Source organism: Oxyura jamaicensis, chromosome 1 (assembly GCF_011077185.1).
Source record: "Oxyura jamaicensis isolate SHBP4307 breed ruddy duck chromosome 1, BPBGC_Ojam_1.0, whole genome shotgun sequence".
Classification (NCBI taxonomy): domain Eukaryota; kingdom Metazoa; phylum Chordata; class Aves; order Anseriformes; family Anatidae; genus Oxyura; species Oxyura jamaicensis.
The window spans coordinates 172,175,839-172,201,208 of record NC_048893.1 but is presented as its reverse complement, the minus strand read 5'-3'; the positions used below and the strand labels follow the sequence as shown (position 1 = coordinate 172,201,208).

The 25,370-nt window shown below is 34.3% G+C and overlaps 1 long non-coding RNA gene across 1 annotated transcript; it reads left to right on the top strand.

Moving 5' to 3' along the window:
* Positions 1–484: 484 nt before the first annotated feature.
* LOC118160310 lies at positions 485–16,326 on the top strand. Its single transcript, XR_004747414.1, has 3 exons — positions 485–497; positions 15,869–15,872; positions 16,208–16,326. It is a non-coding gene; the product is annotated as an uncharacterized LOC118160310 (long non-coding RNA).
* Positions 16,327–25,370: the final 9,044 nt, after the last annotated feature.

Here is a 25,370-nt window from a genome sequence, read left to right as displayed (position 1 = left end):
CCCCCAACCCCCACCCCCCCCCATATTTCTATACCTTGGGTTCAAATTATCAAAATATATAGATTTGTGTGTATTTGTGTGTGCAAGATGGTCATGCAAGATGGTAAAGTTTCATCTTAACCTTACATAATAATTGTTCCTTTAAAATGTCAGCTGAAATTCCAGAAAAAAAGATGTTTCTGCATTAAGATTGGGGGTCATTATTCAGGTGCTGCATTTGACCTTCACTGTGAGAAAATATGTATGTGCACTTTAAGGGTTTCTTTACTGAACTTGTAATTTATTTTCCTCCAAAGTTGAGTTCATTGATAATTGATGGAAGTGGAGTGAAATTTCACAGAAATTGAGTTAAGTGTGAGTATTCATATTGTCTTCTCTGGTGGTGTCCTTCCTTTTAAACAGTTGACAAATAGAGATTGACTGCAGTTATAGATTAGATATTAGATATTATATAATGCTATTTAAATCATTTTCAAATATTATCTTTAGATAAGCTAGTATCTATTGAAAGTTAAATGCAGCTTCTAAGGCACTCTTCAAAACACTGGGGTAAAAAAAAAAAAAAAAAAAAAAGGTAAATACACATATATGAATGTATATTACTGTAACATGATAGAGTAATTCCATTGTGACATTTGAAATGCTCTGTGATAAGCATACAGTGAAACAAAGTCTTGTTGCACATATTGTAGATGCATTTCTCAGCTTAAACAATCTGCTTGTTATATTATCACAGAGACAGAGTAACTATATATGTTTCTGTGTTTGTCCTGTTTTACTTCAAAGTAACACAATACCTACATATATCGATTTATGTAAACCAATATTATTTAAAATAGTTTTTCAGAAGTCCTAAGGAGACTTTTGCAAAATGATGAAATAACCTTGTGTCTATAGTGTCCCAGCACAGCTTGCTTACTATCTCCACTGAGTCTCTACCTGAGTTAGAAATGCCTTCCAGTCCCCTGTGAGATTCATAAGAGTTTATTAAAGCTTGCTACGAGTTACTTCTAGTGAAAATGTCAGTGGTAAGTATATAACTACATTAGGATAACTTATAGCAAGCTTAAAGCAATTTATGGCTTCTGTGTGAGGAGGTGATATAGAATCTTATTAAGTAAATTTGTTAAACCATATTTCACTTGGAAGTTTTTCTTCCTCCCATGACCAGCAGACTGAACTAGAGAAAGCAGTACTCCCCTTCATGACATGCTTGAACGTGATGATCATATTGAACATTACGGTTATTTTAATGTGCTCTTTTAATTTCCACAAAGAAGTGCAATATTAAATCCAAGAACTGCTATGTGTGGAGAAAGGAAAAATTTGAATGTGCAAAGCAACCCTCTAATATATCTTATTTTCTTAGTTCCTTTTAAATTTCATTTTAGTTCTTGCATTTTATTATTTAAGAGTTTTATGCTTGTCGTAACTCATCTGTAATATTTAATTGATTCTTCCAGTTGTCTCTTACTGCTGTGGGCATTCTAATCAATTAAGGATCTGCACTGAACTGTGGCCTCCTATTTTCCCTCCTCCACCTTTCCTCCATTAAGTCTCTTGAGCGTGACCACATGCCTACTTGTGTTTATGTATGGATGCACTTGTTTGTTCTTTGAACTTAAATCAGGCTCTTTCATTTTCTTTATCTCGAGGTTGCTTATCTCAGTCTGAATTTCCTCAAGATCCTGTATTCTCTGGGGCTCACTTTAATTTCCAGCTAACCAAAAAGCTGCTTGCACAGCATCCAACAGCAGAAACAGTATTTGTGTAGTGTTTATCAGGCAATCTTGTGATATTATTGCATCAGTATATCTATAATGATTCAGTGTCATAACCAATGTTATCATCAGGCAGCAAGCACCTAAATAATCCTCTAAAATCCCATAAAGTCTTTCAGTTTATTTAGTTCTTTCTACATCTCTAAAATTCAACTGGATAGCTAAACTTCACTGGTTTTCTTCCTTTCTTGCAGATGTTGTTTCTTTTTCTCATCCCATATATCTGAGAAACTAACTTTTGATTTAATCTCTGTGTACTCCAGAGCTTTGAAATTCCAATTGTTAATGCCTTTACTCCTGGATGATTTTTGTCCTTGACATTTGATCTGCTGAATATTTAAAGTTGAAAAGTCAGATTCCCAGATATTTCTAACCTCTGGCCTCCACATTTGAAAAATTTTGCAATTTAATACATATGAACCATAATATGTTACTTTATTATAGAGGTCACTGTATAACCAAGGAAGAGAAATAAGCTTTCGGGATTAAGTAATTTGATTGTTCTTATGTGATATAATACCATTGTTTATATATCATAAAAATAGTTTTGGCAATAATCTTTACATTTTTGCCTGAGGGAAATACACATGCTCAACATTCAGAAACACGTGGGCTAAAGCCCTTTATCAAGTGAGGGTTTTCTGTGTCCTGTACTGTTCTGCATTTCAATATTGTGAAGTTTGAAGTTGGTTTCAGGAAGTCTGCATGCTGGAAGTATTATAAGGAAATTAGCTTGGAATTTGCATTGGATAAAAATCTAGGCATTCCTCCCCTTCCTTCTCCCCCCAGTTACATCCATTTTGTCTTTTGTAGCATCCCTGGGGGAACCTTAAAAAGTATTGTAATACCAGTCTGCTGTCTCAGGCTTTTCTCCTCTTGGAGTGATAGCATTAAAATCTTTTCCCCAGGGATTTTAGTAACTGTTAGTAAAAATGAAAATTTATCTGATACTCTCTTTTTTCTTTCTTTTCTTTATAATTGCTAAGCTGGTCAGCAATTATTCTTTTCTTCCTTTCCTCTGACTTATTTTTTTCCTCTGTTCTTTCTTTTGATATAGTTACAAAGAACTCATGGGAGACAAGAAAAGACCTAAAAGACTTAAATTATTTGACTGTAAAATGTGCTGCCTTTTTCTTGCTTCAGCATCTCAAGGAAAAAATATTCATTTTGTTCTTATGGAAGATAGCATGGCACTTACTGGATTAGGATACTTTTCAGTTAAGTACACTTGTGTCACATTAATTGAATGAAAATCAAATTTTACAAGAGTAGATAAAGTGCTTATTTAAAATTTAAGCATTTATACAATAGTTGTTTCTTTCAAATTTAACCAATTACAGAATCTAAGCTCTCTGTATATGCGTTTTAACTGAGAAAGACTTGAGCTACCCATGGCTTCAGTGGACATTCATGGTGATTGCCAACACTCCTTCTGGAAAATTTCAAAACTTCTCTGGTTCTATTTTGCAGAGACTTAGCATAATGAAAGAGACATTACAACCCTGATATTTTTCGTTTGTGAAGGGATTGTTTTGGTGCAAACTAGTCAATAGAGCATTTTCATGCCTGAAATCTGTGCAAAGCAGCCCTGACTCAGCTCTGATACAGCACAGTATCTACTCTCATGTTTCTTTAATTTGTCAGTGTTTGCTATGTCCTTCAAATGGTTTTATAGGCATTGCAACAAAGCAGACATTCACATGTAAGTCTTATGCATTTACACCTGTAGGTAGTATTTAGGTGGACTCCCTTGCTGATTTGAAACCAGACTCATCTCATGAGACTCATCTAATGTAGATTTCTGCCTAAAATGTTAAGCATCCACTTTTAAGCTTTCTATTCAAGAATCATTTTGTAGACAATGGACAAAGATCACAAAGATCACCAACTCCAAGAGAAGTGCATACAGTCTAAACCATGTCATAACTAATTGTCTGATGGAGGCACCTGTCTATTTCATTAACTTTAAAAGAAAATTTTAAAATTAACTTGGGTGTGACTTTTAGGCAAACAAATTTATGTGAGATAAATCCTACTGTTTGTCATTATTTCAAGTGAAAGCCAACTATAAGTATGCCATACCTAACACAAAATAGCCATTTAAATGTCCTCCATGCACTGATCATGTTATGCTTTTGATAAAACAAACAAACAAACAAACAAACAAAAAACACGTTAATTCTGTTACCATAATAAATCTCTTAAGAAAGTTGAGTCCTGCCAGAATATTTACCACTACCTCTGTAGTAGTAAACCCTAAATCCTCTTCATTGTCTCTCAAACAGCAAACTCAAGGACTCTTAGATCTGAGAAAACATGAGAGTATGAAAAGCCTTTTTAAACCAAAACGTACCAACTATGACAAATTCAAAATGACATGGTTATTGCATAATATATTAGACCTACTGTGCATATCAACAGGGCTAATACATGTCAGAAAACAAAACAAAACAAAACAAAACACACACACAAAAAAAAAAATAAATTCAAAGTTACAGAACTGTATGTACAAAAACAGAAGACATTTGTCATTTTACCAAGCAGCAACAATCCTCCAGTTAAAGAAACAAAAACATTGACAGGTTTTGTTTTAAGTTTAAGGTTCTCTCCAAAAAGGAGCACAGCTGTGCAAATCTTAACTTGAGAGTAACCTCTAGCCTGCTTTTATAATGTTGCTGAGTGTGAGACCTGAAAACAAGAAGATAATAGAATACATTTTCTATGTTCAGGATTAAATGCTGAAAAGCAAAAAAAAATGACTTCAGTTATGAAAAAGAAATAAAAGTATAATTAACTCAAATTACTTCTTTAGAATTCTTTTTGATAGCATAGGACTTGTATTTAAATACTAGCCCTTTAAAAAGAAATCCATACATAAGCATAAGTGAAAAGAGATGATGGGAGGATTATTATATTTTCAGTGGGCAAATCAGATTTAAAACAAAAAAAAAACACCAAAAAAAAGTTAAAAGTACACAAAGCTTTTGATGAATGTTATCAACATGGACATAGTTTCCTATTTTGCTCCTTTTTAAGATCTGCTATAAAAAGAAAGATTTTTCCAGCTTATGCCCAAATGTCATTATTTCAGTTGAGAAAATTTTACCTACATTATGTTTATAAGAAGAGTGATTGCTCCAAATCAAAGTACAAATAGGTTCATTGTAACAGGAACTCCTTGAAATTTAGTCTGGTTTCTGAAAACAAAATTGTATTTTCATGTTCATTGTTGCTGTTGTTGTTCTTTTTAGTAAATAATTTTGGTGAGGGGATAGTGAAGCACCATGATTTCTTTAACTTAAAATATTAGGGCTTGGATATTAAAAGAGCCCCAAATCCAAAGACTGAAGGTCTGCCGTAAGACAAAACACAGAATTAAATCTAGGTTTTAAAATTTGTTAATGCAATATCTGGACCATTGTCCTCACAGAACAGAAAATTGAGAATCTGTACATGACTTGAGAGCATTCTCCTTGTCCCTGATCTGCCTCACCTCACTGCTCATCTTAGGTACCATAATATATCTTATTTGAATGGCATTTGTGGCCGTTATGTTTGTTGGAAGATTTATTTCAGTTGGTAACAAATTACTTGTTCCTTAGATTACATCTGTGTTTGGCTAAAATAAGCAGTTTCCAAAAGAATATTTTCTGAAAAGTGGTATATATGTACATAAGACTTGATTGCAGTATTTTCGTATATAAATTGTCCTGAACTTCTTAGATTGGTATATCATTTTGCTTTGTAGGTGTGTAAAGCAAATGTTCAATGAGATCAAGGCAGTATCTTTTTATTTTTATTTTATTTTATTTTATTTTATAACCTGAAAACTTCAGTGACCATTACAATTTACAATTTGATGGGCAATATTGTATTGTAATACAGAAGCATATCACAGTTCCTTTTATGATTTGTCAGACTACAGACAGTTGACTCTCTCCATTTATATAAATACATTAGATAGCTTGCAAATTCAGTTAGATATCTGGAGTTGCTGTGTGAGTAATTGATGTTTCCATAAAAGAGCCTCATCTGTAAATATGTAGGATTAGAATTAGTATTGCTGCAATTTGCAGAAATCAACAGACCTGGAGTCCTTATTTAAGCCCAAGAATACGGTAAATCTGGGGCATTCATACAGAAAGGATGTTCCTTTGGTATATGTAAAAAAAAAAAAAAAAGAAAAAAAGGAAAGAAAAAAGGAAAAAATAAAAAAAAAAAGAAAAAAAAAGATTTCAGAACTGTTTAATTGGCAACCTAGGAAAAATACATATTTGCGACTGAACTGGGTAATAAGATGCCACCTTTCTTCTATAAAAATGCTTTGTTACTAGTAAAATGATTTTTAAAAGAGTAATCAGCATCTGAACCAGTCTGTTGAAGACTTGCATTCTCATTCTTCTAATGTTGACAGCTGGGAAAGGCAAAAACTGTCTGCCTTATACTCTTCAAATACAATGGGTTTTATTTGCTATTGATTCTTAAGGTACAGTAAAGTGCTGCCTCTGGAGTGTGATTGCTGACGTGGCAGATGGTCTTTATTACTCCTAAAGGTCTGTTTGGTTAATGGCACCTTAATTCTTTAGTATCCCCATCTATCTACCCTTCCCTTCCAATTATGCATTAGTGACACATTTTTATGGTCTCTAAAGCAGCATAAATTAACATCATCTATGGACACAGTAGGGCAATACACTAATTGCAATTCCGATAACTAACTTGAAGACACATTGAAGACAAACTGAAATTTTAAGATCAAAAGGCTACTATAAATGGTATTAAAATGTAAAGAACATTTTAAATCTATACTTTTTATATTTTTTAATCCTTCCACTAAGGATTGGATGTAGTTACTGCAACACTAGTTTAACATGCACCTATTGCTAAATTTCACCAGAAGCTCATATGTTGGTGGTCATACTCTAGAAGACCATTACAAACAGGCACATGTGGAAAAGCTCTCCTCATATCCTAGAGAAGCTAAAATACCTGTCACAGATGTCCAAGCCTGATCCTAAGTATATTAAGTCATTGCAGGAGTCCACTGCCTTCACTGGGTGCAGGTCACAGCTGTATTGATTATTTAAAGTCACTTACAAAGTCTCATAAAAGTTCCACAACCAAGCATTTCTCATCAGAACAGGCCACACATGACTTAAAATAACCTAATTCACTCAAACTGTAATGAACTGTAGCTATTTTATTATATGGATAGTTCTTTAGCCATATTGAAATGTCATGTTTTCACAAAAGTTATCTGCATCTTCCTTCTTCCCAGAAAAAAAATATAATAATAATAAAAAAAATAAAATTAACACTCTTATTCCCCTTTATTCAGTTGGGAAAACTGTGAGGGAGTAGACTTTTTCATATTGGCTAATGTGGAATGCTTCTATTCCTGGAAACCTTTGAAGTGAGTACTTAAAATAAGAGGGCACTTCCAAGTGCATAGAGTGGAGTGGAGACACCATGGCTAGTCTCTGTGACCAGGTGGGGACTCAGTTGTTCTTGTGCACACCAAAACCGATAAGCCGTGCTTTCTGATACCCCGAGCCAAAGACCTGTCATGTTTTGATAAATGCTCTACTCTAGTGTACTTTTTCTCATTATAATATCATTATAATACCAAAACACACCTCCATCCCAAAAGCTACCCACCTCTAAGGTGAGACCGCCCCTCACTAAGCACACACTCTGAATTTCTCAGAGCCTATACTTTTAAATGGAGACAGGAAAACTTTTCACCAATCATAACTAAAATATTCTTGACTACAGTCACTCAAGCTCCACCTAAAAGATAGACAATAATATAAATTGGCATAAGAGAGAGGGGATGTTAAGGAAGATACCATCATCAGGGAAGATACCACTGTTAGGGAAGATACCGTTGTTAGGGAAGATACCATCGTCAGGAAGATACCATATGTCCTGACTCCTGGGAACAGTCGATGGGCTGAGCCTCTCTTTCCTCCCCACTGGGACACCTTTGGGTGAGATCTGAACACTCGGTTATACTGTGTGTTTCCACAGAAACCTAGAAATCTCTATAGAGTCTTTGTGCCTTTTAACCCATTAATTTCCAGGCTGCACAGCTGTGTATTTCATGCATGCTAACTTGCTTTTGCAGACAGTAAATTATCGCTGGCAATCCAAAGAAACTGTGTACCTGTTGCTGTAAGAAATTGCATCTAACTTCATTGTTCGTAGCCATGATAGTTCTCACTGAACACAACTAGAGTAAGGGCATGATACCTTATTGGTGAGTCCGTGATAGTTCAGTACCCTGAATCTGACTGGACCCTTAACAGTTAATCCGCTACACCACTTAATGTGACAAGACTTAAGGCAAAAAGTTCTGGAAGCTAAGCCAAATCTCTAATTCATTTTTACCCTTGTCTCTCTTGTGCCTCATCCATCAGGTGATACTTTTAATGTTACCTGAGCATGATACTATGTCTGTCTCAAGGCACTGATGAGATTGTAGATCACTGAGAGATAGCGTACACTTGCCCTGTATGTTTGCTCTGTTTTATGCTTTTGCCTAAGCTTTCAAGATTGTCCACTATTGAAATAGGATGCTTGTCTGGAAGGAATTTAGATCTGACCAAGAACGTTAAGTCCTCAGCTCAGCTGCTCACAGCAAAATGAACCAAAATGTTGAAGATGGATTTTTTGTTCTCTTTTTACATATGTGCCTGGTCTTTGGCCACAAACTTCTTGTTACAATTAATATCCCTTCTGGGCTATCTAGAACATACTTCTGCAAACAAATGATAAACATACATCAAAAATTGCATAACTATCACAGACAGCATTCAACCGAAACTATAGTCTTAATCTCTATCAGATAAGTGAATAAGAACTTTTTTTTTTTTTTTTTTTTCTCTTAAATATGTTATCCTCTGCTATTCTAAATTAGGATGTCCTGTATTCACACACTGCAAGGGCAGTAGTATATCTCTAGTTATAAACTACACAGTGTTTTTCTGGACAAGGAAAATAATCTACCTGTCAATATGTGCATTCATGAACAGTATACTTTGGATAACACTAAATTATTGGGACCTCCCACAACAACCACCACAGTATTTCACTGAGAATAATAAAAAGAAATAATAAATTTCAAAGCCTCACATCAGTTCCTATGTCTGTTCATGTTTCTGTTGCATATATTTATAAAGGAAACAAAGCTGTTCACAATTTTCATTGTTTTTTACTGTTAAGGGTTTTTAGCCTAGTTTCACATGTTACTTTCAAACTGGATATCTTTTTGCTTACAGCTGTTGACAATTTTGCTTTTCTTAAGTTTTTGAATAAAAAACTTACAGTCCCATCCTTGTCAGCAACAGCAGAAAGAATTATCTGTTCTTTACGATTTTCTGATACTTTCTTCAGATATTGCATTTTAAGATTCACCACAGTTAGAACTTGTAAAGGGAAAACAAACAAACAAACAAACAAACAAACAACACGCCTGTCTAGATGGTTTATGAGTTAGCTCTAGATGTCACTAATTATAATAGCATTCCTAACAAATGACAGGTCAAAGTCATGGGTTTCAAAGTATTTACATAGAGTGTCAATCATTAAGTCCTTGCCAGTTCAAATGCATAGTCATCTAGGCATATCTTTAAGGGATGTACCTGACTTTTCATCAAAAATTCCTTCCATCCTTACCTAGTCTAGTGGGGCGTCATGATTGGAACTCAAAAAGAAGGAAACAGCAACATATTTGAAAGGAAGACCTGAAACAACTATACTGTTCTTGTAACTATTACTCACCACTTCCCAAATTTACAGTGCAGTTTGACTCTTTTCCCCTCTCTACTTTTTAAATAAACAGACTTTCCTTGATTTTTCAACAGATAGTCACCTTAGTCTTTTAAGTTCATAATAAAGAACAACATTAAAGAAATAACAGAAGCTGCAGCATAAAGGAAGTTCATGGCAAGACATTAATTTATTAGTAGCCTACAGAAAATGCATAATCAACAAGAAGGATGAAACTAACTTTACAGGGAGTACTAAAGATGACATTTAGAAAGTAACTTACAGTGAAAAAAACAGTATCACAAATATCTATGACTTGTTCAGACATGATGTTTATCTCTTCAAGTGCTGTTTTTCTTGATGGCATTCTCATATCTGTTTCAATTGTGAAATGCATAATGAAAGATGTAAGATCCAGTAAAACATGCAAGATAGGCTTCATTGCAGAAGCTTAGCACTCTTTCCTGAACATTTGTCTTTTTTTTTTTTTTTTTTTTTTTCAAGGAAAATTTAATTTCTTTCTTTTTTCTTTTGCAAGTATCAAAAAAGACAAAGAAACATGCTTATTTTTAATTCATTACCACATTCAAATTAGTATTTATAGTACATCTTGTCCTATTAATTAAGGACTGAACAGCAAGTTTTGCAGTAGGCTGCATTTGGTCAAAAAGTAATTCACAAATTTTCACCACGTCATATAAATTTGTGAGGAATGTACACCTTTTTGCATGATATTTTTCAGCATGCCAACAACTTGTTTATGGTGATAACGTTTCTTCATATTTAGCAGGTGAGATTCATCAGCAGAGAGCTGAAGTAGTAACTCTGGGTTGAGATTTTCTAAAGTAGTTAGTGTTTACTCTTCTTTGTCTCTACAGAAATCACTGGAACATACAGAACAATGAATGTGCTGGAACTGGTGTTGTATGCTTTAGAAAATCTCACGACCATACAGATTCCTATCACCCAAGATTTCATTGTATATCAAGAAAGTTTCTATTATAATTTCATTTGACACAGGACTGAGCAAAAAAAAATAATATTTCTAGATTAAACAGATGTACCATAGGTCCCAAAAGAAAATATATATATACAAGTGTAAATATATAAAGGAATGATGGAGAGATGTCACAAAATGTGAACCATGCAGACTTCAGTACAAATCACTTAAGACATATAGAACTAATGGAGAAATATATAAATATTTTTATATATATACATATATAATTTATATAACATATGTATCCTTATATATATTTATATAATTCATATAATTTATATAATATATATATATATATATATGTCTTGGGAAAGTCTTATTTCTTGCCAAGAATTTAAAATTAACTTTCATGTTAAGCATCATGCACAGCAGCAAGAATTTAATATTAAAAAATGACACTATTGCATACCATTAAATAGTAATTTAAATCTACTTGGAGAAAGGCAAGTCTCTTCTTTCTTTGCATTACATTTACTGCCTTATGGAAATTCATATGTTCTTATAATGTTCTTATTTTTATGAAATGTTCTTATTTTTATTTCAATATTCTTATTATTACATTGGTCTTATTGTATAGACACTGATGCTCATGAAGAATGTTATTTGTGTGAGTATTTCTACTGAAGACCATGGTGCAAAGTTGTATGCAAATGGGAAGGTGGAATGGGGCCTACAGACTTTAATGATTACCAAACACCCTAACTTCAGTATAGAAAGCAGATAACTTAATTATGTAAATCTACAGGAGATTAACCCAGCAGTGATTTTTTAATAATACACTAATTGAAATCAAATTAGATATTAGTGGTAAATATTCATGTCAGCATGCAGTTACATGTTGAAATGTTGTTATTAATACTAACTGCACATAATTCTGGAGGCACTATGAGAAAGATTCAGGCTGGATTTATTATTATTATATATATATATATATATATATATATATTTATATGTATTTCTGTTTTTCTCTGTCTAGGAAAAGAGTTGATATTGACCTTTCACAACCAGTTTGGATAAGGCCTTGGGCAACCTTATCCTGGTGGTACCCCTGACAGGCAGGGGGGTGGAACGAGATGATCTGAGCCAGTCTGTTATTGCATGATTCTGTGATTCTATGATTCTGTGGTTAAGTCTGTCTTGGGTCTTCTATATTGATCTTGAGAGTGACTCACAGCTGTCCTTGAATATTATCTCCTACAGCTGGTAAATTGGTTGTGGGACAAAATAGTGAAGACATTTCTAACATGATGTGGAAAAGAGCTGTTTCCACAAAGGAGAAATTCTATGAAACCCATAGACAAAATTAAACTCAAAAATAAATAGCTCTTTTAAAATTCCAGAAAAAATATCTTGAAGGTTTCAAAATTACATTTTACATTCTAATTTTATGATTTCTCTTTAGTTATAACAGACATTTAAAGTACTTCTGCTACTGCTGTGTCACAATAATGAGATGTGCTATTTGTATAATCATATTTTGTAGCTACTACTGATAGAAACATCAACTGGAGATCAAAGTGTCTTTTGTTCTTTTCTGAAAAAAGCTTCAAACTACTGCTTGAAAGTTTTCAAAAATAACTTTTTGAAGATACTTCCTTTCATACACAATCTCAAAAATATGTGGTTGTTTGTCTGAAACCCTGAAATTTATAATGGCATAGATATTCTGATTGCTTGCTAGTAACTCATAATATTTTAAAAATCATGAACCAGCCACAAAAAGTTCTTAACATTTGTTTACCCAACAAAATATTTAAAAATAATTTTGGAGATCTTTTTTTTTTTTTTTTTTTTTTTTTGAGTTTTGAGTTTTGAGTTTTGAGCCTTATATATTATGTGTTTTATTATCTGAAGGCTGAATTTGTATGTGACTTCAAGAAGTAGAGCTTTAATAAGTTAAAAAATCAAATACCATGAGAACTATAATTACTATTGGTAGTAACAATGAAGTTGGTAGAAAAGACAAGTTACTCTAAGTCAGTTTTTATTCACTTGTTATCTCTGCCTGGTGGTATTCCACCAACTAAGCATCAATTACAATTGATTTAAATGGTAACACTTATTTAAAGAGAACTCCTAGAGGAAACAGTGACTAGAATTTGGCTTCAGGATGTTCATAAAACCTGAATTATACACCAAGATAAACAGCTCCCTGATTCTGTGTATGGGACTCAATTATTCACTTTAGGGATTTGTATAAAACAATAGAAACTCATTACACTGTTTCTAAACATGGACAAAAATGTACTATTTAATTTCATAAACCTCTCTGTTTTAGGTCTTTCGTTAGTTTTTTTTTTTTTTTTTTTGGTCAGTTTCTACAAAAAAAAATATAGTAAGATCCATTGTTATCTGTGTTCATTTACCTGTACCCTCAAAAGAAACATGTAATTGCTACGCAGCAGAAACATTAGTCATAAATGTCCTTTTGTAATAGGAAGATTTAAATTTTACCTTCTTTCTTTCCATGGGATTAAAATATTTTGTTTATAGTCATTATTCTTAAGTAGTTTCAGGATTTAAAACAAGTAATTTGTAAATCATCTCCCTGTCACAGGATTTGACTTAACTAACTGATTATGTATGAAAGAGTGGGTGTAATCTTTAGCTGTATTGAACCAAAAACATTCAAATCTCTTCCAAAATTAAGTCCTCTTGATAACTCCCTTGTTTTCACTGAGCAATCAAGTCAGTGTCCATACAAAATAATCAGTGTGGACTTTTGCAGTTTCTGCTGCCTTTAATAGATGAACCGAAACCAGATTATTATTATTATTATTATTTTCTATTTTTTCCTCATGAGCATCAGCAATGAGTACTCATGACTCTTTCAATGCACTTTCCTGCATTTGTTGTGTGATCTGGAGCTTTAGGCAATCTCCAAGCAGCATAGGAATGATGACTTTACAAATTAAACAATTATTTTGACTTATAAAATCCTTTGAGAAATCTTGAGATGGCAGCTGTAGATCATCTGGGAAATGAAGGTTTAGGTATGTTTTAAAACGTACAAGATACTAGACATGACCTATGTATGTCTCTATGGTTTCTTGTGCATTGGAATCCAAATCTGTTTCTCCACAGTATCTGAGCTGACAGTATTAATGAAAAAGCGGTACTCTTAAAGCAGCTCTAGAGGGGCTCCAGTATTACTTTAATTTATCCTGTTGTATTTTCCCTTTCTGACAGTTTAAGGGCTTTTGCCATTCTTCGGATATCTCTGTCACCATTCAATGCACACAGAATGCCTCTATCAGCTACATTTAATGTTACCTTGTTTGATCCCCATCTGAGTTTCCCTTCCTTTTGCTGAAGTACCTCATAAAGGTTGGAACATTTCTTTTCGAAACAGTAGTTGCTTTGAGTTTTAAGTGTCTCATTTTTGTTTTGTTTTGTTTTGATTTGCTTTATTTGCTTTTTTTTTTTGTTGTTGTTTAAAATTAAGGATTTTTGAATGATACATTTCTTGGAGTAGAACTGAAATATTATGTGTTGTTCAGCTTTGTAATGGAGTATACACATAATGTTCTACTTATTTATTTATTTTATTTACATTTTTGGAATCTTTTCTTCTCAGTTAAATTCTTTTGTAAGTATAGAATTCTCCAGCATGACTTTATTGCAGTAATATATACATGTATATGCATGATCCACTCTACCTTCTTCCTCATATTTACATGGCAATGGTTCTTATTTAAATGAAACATTTATTTAAATCTTGGTTAGATTATTACTGCTCAAAATCCTCGAACAAAGGGTATTTTTGATAATAAGGAAAATTTCTTCATTTCTCCCATAGCTTATCCAGTGAGAGACATTTTTCTTTCCTATTTCTCTTTTGTTTGAATCGAACATATTGAAAGCAGCTTCAAGGAAGGATGAGAGCATGTAGAGTCACTTGGAAAATATTTTCACAGCTGCCCCTGCAGATTGCCAAACAATTCCAAAACTTCTCATGAGATAGACTTAGTTCTGGCTTCTTATATTAAAAAACAAACAAACAAACAAACACACAAAGAAACAAACAAAACACCCTGCTCATACACCTAAAGGTGAAGTGTTTTTGACCAAACTTGGTTTAACCTAATCTGACTGTGAAGTTGGTTGGTCCTTTTCTGAGTGGAAATCTAAACCAGATGCCCTCCAGAGGTCCTTCCAGCTCAACAGACTCAATTTTCCTTGTGGGTTCCTTTCAACTTGGGATATTCTATGAAAATTTTGCAGTTCTTGCATTTTGAAAGCATAACATTCCTGCTGTACGATAACCAAAACCACGATTTCAGATTGCAATTGTCTAACTGCTATCCACAGACATGGTGAGCCACAGAAACAAGAGAGAATGGAGTCTTCAATGGACTCTTCATTGTTTCATTTGTAACTTGCAGACAGAACACATATTTAAAAATAAAAAACTGAACTACAAAATAACCTTAAGCTTCAGATTACAAAATGAGATACATAAGAATAGGCACATGAGGATAAATGGGCAATATTTGCAAATGCTCCTGTACTTGTTTGTGTTAGAGCATTTGTACTTTTGAGAGTGCTGAGTCACCAAGCAATTCATCTAACAAAAACACTGATTTTACATTCTACCCATTAAGCAACCAAGTTATTTCTGGACAGATATATACCAGACAGCAATAATTAACACTCTCATTATTGCCTTCAAAACATCACTGACAAGAATGAAGAATATTTATGTTACTTGTAGCAGTTGAAGATGCACTCAATATTTCTGAATTAATTAGTATTACTTTGTAGTACAGATGTTGGATGTGCATGGACAAGATGAGCACTAACATCCTGTGTCTACTTGCTGTTCACAAATATTCATTTTGCAGTTTTGGCATCTGCATATATTATGTGTAATGGTTCTGAGAAATCCCTTTCACGTATCTTAATGATATTGAGTGCCTCACGTAAAATGAAGTGAAAGAGGACAGAAAACGACAAAATCTTCTAAGCTTCTTCACTGTTCCTCTTGAATTCCCCCTTTAAATCTCTCTCTCTCTCTCTTTTTTTTTTTTTCTTTTTTTTTTTTTTATTTTTTCCTGTGATTCTTACAAAATACCAGCTGCAGAACTGAAATTCCATCTATCATGCTGTCAAACGCACAAGGTCCTGCACCTGGGTTGGGGCAATACCCAGCACAAATACAAAATGGGCAGAGAATGGATTGAGAGCAGCCCTGAGGAGAATGACTTGGGGGTGTTGGTTGATGAGAAACTCAGAAGGAGCTGCCAATGTGCTGCTGCAGGCCAGAAACCAACTGTATCCTGGGCTGCATCAAAAGAAGTGTGGCCAGCAGAGTGAGGGAGGTGATTTACTTTGCTCTTGTGAGACCCTTTACTCTGCTCTTGTGAGACCCCACCTGGAGCAATGTATCGAGGTCTAGGGCTCCCAGCACAAGAAGGACGTTGCCCAGTTGGAGCAAGTCCAGAGGAGGGCCAGCACCTCTCTTATGAAGACAAGTTGATAGAGCTGAGGTTGTTCATCCCAGAGAGGAGAAGACTTTGGGGAGACCTTATATCAGCCTTCCATTACTTGAGACCTATAGGTCAGCTGGGGAGGGTCTCTTTGTTGGGGAGTGTAGTGATAGGAAAAGGGGTAACAGCTTTAAACTAAAAGAGGGTAGATTTAAGTTAGACATTAGGAATTTTTTCACTCAAATGGTGGTTAGGCACTGGAACAGGTTGCCCAGAGAAGCTGTGGATGCCCCATCCCTGGAAGTGTTCAAGGCCAGGTTGGATGGGGCTTTGGGCAACCTGATCTAATGTAAGACACCCCTGACATAGAAAGGGGTTGGATCTAGATGATCTTTAAGGCCCCTTCCAACTCAAATATGATTCTATACTCCATGTAATCCACTCATGCCTCTCTATCTGTGTATCTGATTCAGATTATCTGATTGTAAATAACTTAAAATGAAGGCCACCATTCAGTTCTGTGCTTGAACTCTGCCTGCTTTTAGAGACGATACAAAATGAAGGATTGGAAGACAAATCACTAACAACAGAATATGTGATATAATGCCAAACTAGAATTTATGAAGAACATATTTACATATAGAGCATGGATATCTTGGTATATTATAATGTAAAACAAAGACATTTGGGGGAATAAGCTATAAAGTTAATTTAATACATGTCAATATAGCTTCTCAAGGAACACTGTTTAGGGAAGTCGTGGTCCTTTGATCTCAATTCTCATTAAAGAAGTATTAATAGTCTTAACCAGTAAAAGGTATTTTACACCTGTAAATCATACCCTGAGCGTTTTCTAGAAAGTGGTGAAAATGTTTTTTTTTTTGTTTTGTTTTGTTTTGTTTTGTTTTGTTTTGTGTTTTGTTTTGTTTTGTTTTTAAATTCAGAATATTTGGGATCCTTCAATGTGCTCTAATCAGCATGGGTGGTGTTCTCTCAGTACATACATTTTTTGTGTCCAGATGCATATATTTGTATGTGTAGCTATAGTGTTACAACATTATTAGCTATGGCACAACTAATTATTTAAACATCTTCAGAAAGATACCATAAAAAAAAAAAAAAAAAAAATGATGTCCAAACTGAATGACTAAGTAGAAGAGCAATATTTTAATTATTTTCTATAACCTCATTTCTTTCTAATACAATTCTAATCTGTTTTTCAAACTTCCTTTTCCACATTTTGCTCCTCTGTATGGCATACAGAATGTTCTGTTCCTCTTTCAGTGATTCTTGCTCCTTTGTTCTTGTGTTTGCCAAAAGCTACAAATTGTTACAAATGGATGAAGCAAGCATCTAGGTAGTTTGAAATCTATTTACTGGGCTCCCTAGATATGACATTTGGCTACATTGCCTCCTTTTATATTACATTTTATTAAAAGAATTTTCTAATGATAAAATACATGATCCCCTTGTCCCTGTTCCCCCAGATTACACACTGAAAAATTATCCATAAAAGCATGAGCTCTTTTTTTTTTTTTCTTTTCCCCCAGTAGTTCCTCTAGCTTGCTTATTTCAAAATCAATGCTTCCCTTCCCTTCCCTTCCCTTCCCTTCCCTTCCCTTCCCTTCCCTTCCTTTTTGTTTTTTTTTTCCCTTGCATTTTTTCCCTTTAATACAGCACTTCAGACAGTTGAATAAGAACTTTCTTTAAAAAAATATTTCTCAAGGATGTTTATAGATCTTCAGCCTGAATTATTATATCATCTCGAAGACTTGTTTGAGAAGTAATGGCTTGCTTTCACACATCTTAAATTTGTGGCTTTATAGAAAGTTTCACTGATTTTACTCTATGTCCATCATGTTCTGTCACCCTCCTCCCCAACCCTCCCCCCCCGCAAAACATAACAAAAACATAACCAAAACAAACAAACAAAAAAACAACAACAAGAAAAACAACCTTCTGCCTACTGTTTCTATGCATATTTGGTACAAGAATTACTCTTCTGGCCAGCATACATATTTCCTGTGTGAAGAAACTGGTTAGTGTAGAGCACAGAGTGGAATTAGCACAGGCTGTGGACTGGAGGCTTGACCTTAGCCAGGGGACACTGAACATCTCATAGATACCAATGACTGAGGCAGCAGCAGGCAAATTAGATATAAACTCTTCAGGTTACAGTCAGTGAATCTAAAGAAACACGTGACAGCAGCCAGCTATGAATCCTACTGCTGGGGACTTGGAAATCTGAGTGTGGCATCTGCAGCTTGCAATTGCCAGCTATAGTCTCAGACGGCCTCAAAGGCTGACTACTCTACAGAAATAGGCAGAGGAAAATGAAGTCCAAGGAGTCCATGTATAGCCCTCTCTTGCCAGCTACATGAGGCAGAAGCATCAAATACATTTTTGGAGTATTTTAGACACAATCATGTTGCTGAGGTACAAGGATTTAAAAACACATTAGTGTCAAATGAAACCTGGGTTGTATGTATTGGCTTTATTAAAACTGTATTTAGGATTATATTCTCAGAACAAATTATTTTTGATATAATTTTCAAGGCTACCTCTTCTATCTATCCTTGGCCAACTTTGTGATCAAGCATTTCACTGTTGAGAATAGATGTCAAGAAAGTCAGGAGAGATTCATGTCAAAAGATCAATAAAGGACTGAAGAAAGAGTCAAAGAAATTGTGAATATAAAGAGGAAATTCACATAAATTCTGGCCTCTATTTCCTTATCCTTTTAAAAAACATAACAATTTTATGAAAGTAAAAATCTCTCTCCTCAAGTGTTAATGCAACAGAGAGCATGCCTGCTCCCTCTATACTGGATTGCATGAACTGGGACAACTGACTTCCATCTTTCCATCTTTGATGTCTCTGCAACTGATGGGCATTTCCTAGAACACAGCTTGAGAAGGAGAAGGTGGAAAAGTCTTGTATTCTTGACCAAAAGTTTATAGTACTGCTGTTTTTGTGCATGTTATTGAAACAGGATTACATGAGGAATTAGCACAAACTTACTTATCTGCATCTCAAATCTCTCAACAGAGATCTGAATCCCAAGCCTACCTCAGTCAAATGTAGACATGGTCACCTCTAATAAGGAAACTAATTAATGATTAAAGAGTGGATTAGAGTTCAAAGTATTTTGGTCAAATTCCTCTATTTAACCTAGGGACAATCAGTTAATCTTTTTTACTGCCTCATCTTAAAAACAGAGTCACAATTCTCTCCAGACTATTACACATTAAAAATTATCTTTAGGCCAATGATTCCCTTAATATGGACAGGTCCACTGTATACAAAATAAAGACATGACTTTATTTTTTCCTCTTGTTGTCAATGATATTTAAATAGTTAGCTCAGAAATTTATCTGAATAAAACATCTGAAGAGACATTTCAGGTTTTAGTCAAATAAAGTTGGAATGTTCTTAATCAGTCTTGAGATGTAAACTAGTCATCTAATCAACGGTGAGATAAGCTTCTCTGTAGGTAACTTAGCTCTCTTATAATAAAACACTTTGCCAATGTGCCTTTGCACTGAATGTATTAACCTTGACTACTGACTTAGTCTAAAGGTTTTCCACTTAGACAGCTAGGGTTGAGGTTCATTTTGGTCACATAGTCCCACAATGTATAAAGATATTACAGGAAGTACAGCAACACTTAAAAATTCCCAATTAGAAATAGTAACAGTGAATCAAGGTCTCTTCCCAAAAGCATATCTTAATTCAAAGTTCTGCACTGATCTTTGCATCTCATATCCTCAGTAAGGAAGTTTTTTTGTTTGTTTATTTGTTTGTTTGTTTTTGTTTGTTTGATTGTTTTGAAGGAACTCATCTATAAAACAGGGCTTTTACCTCTAGTTATATATCAATCTTTCTATATAGCACGTAGTCACCAAAGAGTTTAACCTAAAAAATTCAGTTTGCCAACTCTTGATGAACTGCCCAACTTAGCATTAAATATTAAGTAAAGCTGGTAAACAAAATTATTAGAAATTCTGATGAAAAATGTCCCCTTTGTATAACAACACTTCCATGGCAATTTCTGTCAGTTGGATAAGAATTATCCTCAGTATTTTTTTCACATTATTTTGTATTTCTCTGCCTATTTTTCTCAATGGCTTGTACAGAAAGGGCCATGGAAGAAGAGGAACATATAATATTCTTATTGTTTATGTCAGGAAGAAAGGTATAATTTGCTACAAAAGCGTGCATTGTTATAGCAAAGTGTATGGCAAAGTTAGATGCAAATCCAATCTAAATAAGGCTTCGGAGCCAGTCTTGTATAGATTAGGCTCATGGTAGATAAAGATGTAAATATAGAATCAGGGAAAGCTCAGGCTCCTGAAGATGTCACTGAAACCTTTCTAGTCCCTTTGGCAAATCCATAATATTTTTTGAGTTCACTTTTTGTCCTATTCGAAAATAACGTAAGCCTAAGGTGCCAGTAACAGTTTTACATCTTTTTGAACTGTTCATCAGCTAATAGATTTTTGCTTTACTGTGATATTCTGATCATTTTGAGGACCTGAATGAAATTAATAGATCTATTACAAGTAACTTCCAGCATAAGCAGTGGTGATGGTCCCTAATGATTTTCAAATGACCGGTCTCCGGGGTTAAAACTCTTCCTACCTGCCCCTTTTCTACAACAATGAATAATTAAATAGGTACATACTGTGGCTAAAGCATTTACCATTTCCTGAAGTATTAACCATCAGATGCTACTGCATGAAGAAAGCACATAGAACTAATGTTCTGACACAAAATGGCAGCAGCTGAATTTCTAGCTGCAACATCGCAGCAACAGCACTCATCCTTAAACTCTGTATTTGCTAGACATTGCCTAAGGTTTTCATTGTAAAACTCCATTTTGTCATGCACCAGCACTACAAATCATTCTCACTTTGAAACTGACTATCCTTTAAAAGTGAAGTCAAAGGAAGTAAATTGAGTCAGTTAGAGGAAATAGAAACTCAAGGAAAACCAGAAAAGCTTGATGTATTCCAGATGGACTTTATAGTGATGAACACCCACCTGCTATTAAAAAGTCAACAATTTTTATTCTGAATATATTTTTCCTTCGGTAATTGTGATACCTTGAATGATGATATCACCTTATCACCTTTGACCGAGTCCACTTCCTAAATTCTCACTTTCAGGTAATGTCTAGGTTTCACGGATTCTTTTTACAGACTGTATCTAAGACATTGCTTTTGCCATCTATCTGCACAGCTGAAATATCTCACGTCTCGGTTACTGCAACACCCTTTTTCTCTGACTTTGACAAATGCAATCTTGCTCAGCTGCTGCAAAGATAATTTTCCTGGCCTGTCATTTTGACCATTTCACCTCTCTCTCCACCTCCCTCAGCTTGCTACCACTTTTCTGACACTTCAAACCCAAGCTGCTTGGCTTCACTTTCAAAGACCTTTCACAACCCATCCCCACCCCATAAATGATCTTTTCATTCAGTGAAGATCCGTTGACACCAGTTACTGATTGGCACACAAAACCAGTCTCAACAGGTTTTTAATCAAGTGCCATTCTGATTTATCTTGCTGTCTTTAAGATTGGGAAGCACTTCCTGAAAATATCCCCCACATTTCCTCATTACTCTCTTTTAAGCCCTGTCATTAAAACTTGCCTTGTCATGATGTCCAGAGAGAGATAAGGACAGAAAAGCGGCAGGAGTACAGTCTTTTATTTCCCCAATATCACATCATTATCTCCTTATTTTTTTGAGTGCAAGTTCTTTGCAAAAAGGGATTGTGTGTGTTTTTTTTTTCTTTTTTCTTTTTTTTTTTTTTTTTTTTTTTTTCCCCTACAAAGGCATCCTAGTCAATTATTGGGATTCTTATATTTCAAAGCATTAAAAAATAAAAATAATAATAATGAAAAAAGTCCTGTGAGCTTCTTAAGAATTTTTCTATACTTTTTCCATTCAGAGTGATTTGAACAATATCTCTACATTTCCTGGACCTTCTGCTCCTTGCATGTTGTTACTCCTAGCTTCTGCCTTCATCTTCCAGACTAAATATTCATTGGATTCATTTGGACCATCCTGAGACATCTGTCTCATCTCAGTATAACTGCCAGAGCTGAGCCTACCATCAACATTTACACAGAATGGTTGGGTGCTTCTTAAATGTAGAATTTCAGGCATAATGACGGTATCTGAAATAGAGATTTCCTCAGAAGTGATACCATATGCAGTGTAACCGGCTGGCTCCTTCTGTCTTGCATCATTGCTCAGATAAAAATGAAGTAGTTCAAGCATTTTATGGGAAGGATATAATGCCTGTAAAATTTATGTCTCTCTTGACATGGTGAAAATACACTTCAGGGTGTACCAGAGAACAAACTTGCCCAGCTCGTAAGGAACATAGTACATTGGATGCAGGCCATTAAATTAGGACTTTCTAAACTGTCTAATCTGATGCAGAAGGCAGCTGTGACTGGTACAAGTATTAGTTATTAACATTTCTCCCCTCTTTCTTTTGTTTTAAAACCATATCCTTAAAGAAATTTTTAAGCACAGATGCAGTCACGTTGATGGCCCTTTGCGGAATGAGTACGACTGCTGCAGCGTATGGCAGAAAATGCACAAAGTGTTGTGATGACTTGACTTGCAATGCTGAGACCCTTAATGTTGTAATTATTGTATTTTAAAGACCTGCCCTGAGGACAATACAGGGTATTTAAAACTCAGAGTTTTCATGTAGTGGTCTAAAGCCACTAGATGTGTAGATATGCACGAACATGAATTTAATCTTAGATCTGATACTAAGTCACAGAATGAGCATTTATTTATTTATTTATTTATTTCCTTCAGATCTACTGAGGTGAATAATGACCTTTTAGCATATATAAATGAAAATTTGGGGTTGAATCTGAAGTTCATTACAAGTAATGGTAGTTTTTCAAACTGTGTTACCATCTTTTGATTTCTCAGGCAGAACATCTTGGTGTCCTAGGCTTCTGATCTTGCAAATAAATGACCTATTATTTTGTGCTTCAGTGTATGTCTTTCATCAGGAAGGGGAGCTGGGCACAAAAATGATGTTGTGTGTACATATTTATATCTATACAAAGGCAGGACATACCTTGGGAAAAGAATAGATTCAAGAACTAGGAAAACTTTCTGACATTTTTAACATAGATTTAATTTCAGGTAAGTAACAATGTCTAGCCCATTCATCTGTAGTGAGTATAGTATATTAAGTATATTAAGGCAAAAAGTGAAGCAAGTTATAATCTTTGCAAACTTTTTAAAGATCAGTGTAAAATTTTAAATTTTCTGACTATGGGAATAAGACAAATTGTGAGTTTAAAAAAAAAATAAAAAAATGGCTTGCCATCTATTTAAAAGTCCTAGACACTTCTTTTTACCACCTAAAAATAGTTAATTAAATAACAACAACAAAATTGTTTTGAAGGAGTATTCGGTGGTATTGTAGAGTCAAGACAGCTGTGAGAGAGTGAGTTCACCTGGAGTAAATTATATGCCTGGGAGTCATCTTAAATATAATTCTCTTGACATTAAGTCATTTATCGATAAGAAATATGAAATTTCAGAATGAATGCGTCAATGTTATTTAGTGAATGTTTACAAGGAAAAAAAAAGTTAGAATGATGTATTCAGATGCTGCTTGTATCTAAGTGTAAAGCTGCACAGTTTTTCATTCAAATCCTGTTTCAGAAGTACAGTGAAATGATTTTAACAACAATAAAAAAAAAAAAAAGGCATAGGGAGGTAAGATATAGAATTCCTTTCTAAAATTGGGAGCTGAGGACTGAAGTATCATTTAATTGTTTAGAAAATCAAAGACATGAAAATTTATAAGAAACGTAAATTCAATAAGCATTATATAAAACATACCTTTTTTGTTTAAAAAATCTCATGAGTTATAAAACAACAACAACAACAACAACAACAAAACAAATAAGTAGAAAAGGATGCTTTTTCATCATCCTAGTGAGATAATGTTCTCTAGCACATGTAAATCATCCTTCAAATACTCCTATTATCTAGTCCATGTTTGAAGTTATCACAGACACTGGCATAGTAAGGAGTGTATTAGTGAGTGAGTGAAACTAACGTTATCTTGGTAAAGCTTAAGTAAAAGTCTCTGTGAAAAACGTCATCTTTTTGCTGAAAATGTAATTGGAGGTCTGATGAGGTGAAATCCAGCTTCCAATATAGATCCAAATTCTGGGCTGAAGCTCAGCTTGCTCCTTCCATGTCGTCTACACTATATACAGCACACTGTAGCATTTGTTGGTGCTTGTTAGGATCAGCAACAACCAGAGATAACCTGATTTTTTTTGTACATGTATGAGCTGAATAATGTCATTGTACTTTGTTAATTTGTTCTTCACCAAACAATTACAAATAGATGTTGCTTTTTTTTTTTTTTTTTTTTTTTTTCTTTTTTTTTTTTTCTAGGACATTTTGTGTTTAGTTTATGGGCCAAATACTTGCAAAAGCAGAAAAGCAGATAGCAGACTTTTCATTTGAATTTCCTGTTGCTTGTTCTTGGTGACTACTTTTCTATGCTAAACAGTATTGCCTTCAATCTTTGATCTGGAGACTGAAGCTTCTATAGAGAGAGAATGATTCAGACCAAAGTGCAAGCAGATCCTCGCACATTTATGGCTACACTATAACTGAAAGTATAAAGTGCTGCAAACAACATAGAATTCTTCTGCAGTTCAAGACAGAAAAAAATAGTTGAGAGTCTGTTTTTTTCTGTGTAACTTTGTATTCCTAGCTGTAATAATTACCTACCCATACTTTGGCAGAAATATTTTTCTAATTTAGAATATAAATTTATTTTCTGTAAACATCTCCCTGTAGATGATCTACAAATTAGTATGGTAGAGAAGGGAATGTGTCTGGACCCCTAGAAAATAAAGGCGGGTGCTTTGACATTCAAAGACAGCACAAAGTGATCTTTTGACCAGCTAATTAAGCATACACAGGTTTTTTATTTTATTTTGCTTCCTGTGCAATTTATGAATTTGACTTTAGAGCTGTCCAAGGTGGATGGCATGACACAGCTTGACAGTCTGTGTCAGAAGTGTAAGCATATTTGTGAGTCATTGCATGACATAAAAACATGGACTGCTGTAGAGACGACAGCAGTGTTTATAAATATATTGGCGTGAGTCTCCTTATAAAGACAACATGTGCAAATCACAGGTAATAACAGCTACAGAATAACTAAAGCCTCATCCTAAGGTTCGTACCAGGATCAAAAGCGTTATACTTTTCTTTTTATCAAAACACAAAAAAAGGTCATAAGAGCTATCTTACTTATTCTCTGCTGTACTCTCACATCATTCATCCCTTCAACATATCAAAACATATTTGCAGGACAG